Below are 1,826 nucleotides of genomic sequence, written 5' to 3' on the forward strand. Positions count from 1 at the left end.
TGGAAAACAGCAATAGCACATAGGATAAATGCATAAGACCATGTACTCACAAGGGTCCCAGTCTAATGTCAAGACCCAAAGTACAGTAAGGGGACCAAAGTTTGGGTGTGAGGTTATGGGTTCATGTTTATTGAAGTCTGAAGTTTCAACAAATCACTGCTGACCTGGGGAGTTCTACACAAACATCTTATCATGGGTTTAGGGGACTCTGACATTTCACATTCTTAGAAGTCTTTTGGGCCTGACTAACAGGTTATTACTAGAATGCATCACTGTCATAAGAAATTCTCTTTAGAGCCTAGTGACAAAGGTCAGGCATTATTTGATGCGAGTTTCATAATTGGCATTAATGGGAGTTAGTGCAGTCTAAAGGGAATGAATAGTGAGTTGGCAAAAAGTGGTCAAGATTATCTGAAGTTCCAAGTACAAAACTTCTCAAACTCTGCCAGTACTTTACTGCTAAATGTATTGAGTTCTCTGTCAGTACCATATCCATGGTGTACCTGTGGGTAGGAATATGTCCACTTGTGAATTGAAGCATTACTGTATATTAAAACTAGAGGTTCCACCGATTAATCGGAATGGATTAATTAGGGCCGATTTCAAGTTTTCATAACAATCGGGAATCTGTATTTTTGGGCGCTGATTTGTTTATACCTTTATTTAACTAGGCAAGTCAGTTAAGAACTCATTCTTATTTTCAATGACGGACTAGGAACGGTGGATTAATTGCCTCGTTCAGGGGCAGAACGACAGATTTTCACCTCATCAGCTCGGGGGATACTAGCTTGCAACTTTACAGTTAACTAGTCCAACGCAATAACGACCTGCCTCTCTCTTGTTGCACTCCACAAGGAGACTGTTGCACGAATGCAGTAAAGCCAAGGTAAATTTCTAGCTAGCATTAAACTTGTCATAAAAAACAATCAATCATAATCACTAGTTAACTACACATGGTTGATGATATTATCTAGCGTGTCCTGCGTTGCATATAATCTGATTGAGCATATAAACATTTAAATATCTGACTGAGCGGTGGTAGGCAGAAGCAGGCTTGTAAACATTCATTGAAACAGCTCTTCATTGTGCTTCAAGCATTGCGCTGTTTATGACTTAAAGCCTATCAACTCCCGAGATGAGGCTGGTGTAACCGAAGTGAAATGGCTAGCTAGTTAGCGCGCGCTAATAGCATTTCAAACGTCACTAGCTCTAGGCTTTCTAGTTGTTGATCCCCTTGTTCTGCATGATTAACGTAGCTTCCATGGTGGCTGTTGTCGTTGTGTTGCTGGTTCGAGCGAGGAGAGCTAATACTGTCACACTGGAAATACTAAAGTGCCTATAAGAACATCTAATAGTCAAAGGTTAATGAAATACAAATGGTATAGAAGGAAATAGTCCTATAATTCCTATAACTTCAACCTAAAACGTCTTACCTTGGAATATTGAAGAATCATGTTAAAAGGAACCACCAGCTTTCATATGTTCTCATGTTATGAGCAAGGAACTGAAACATTAGCTTTCTTACATAGCACATATTTCACTTTTACTTTCTTCTCCAACACTGTTTTTGCTTTATTTAAACCAAATTGAACACGTTTCATTATTTACTTGAGGCTAAATAGATATTGATATATTAAGTTAAAATAAGTGTTCATTCAGTATTGTTGTAATTGTCATTACAAATAAATAAAAATCGACCGATTAATCGGTATCAGCTTTTTGGTCCTCCAATAATCAGTATCGGCGTTGAAAAAAAATCATAATTGGTCAACCTCTAATTAAAACAGTAATTATTGAAAGGTCTGAGTGTAAACCACAAGACCAGC

The sequence above is a fragment of the Oncorhynchus gorbuscha genome, linkage group LG10 (assembly GCF_021184085.1).
Source record: "Oncorhynchus gorbuscha isolate QuinsamMale2020 ecotype Even-year linkage group LG10, OgorEven_v1.0, whole genome shotgun sequence".
NCBI classification, from domain to species: Eukaryota; Metazoa; Chordata; class Actinopteri; order Salmoniformes; family Salmonidae; genus Oncorhynchus; species Oncorhynchus gorbuscha.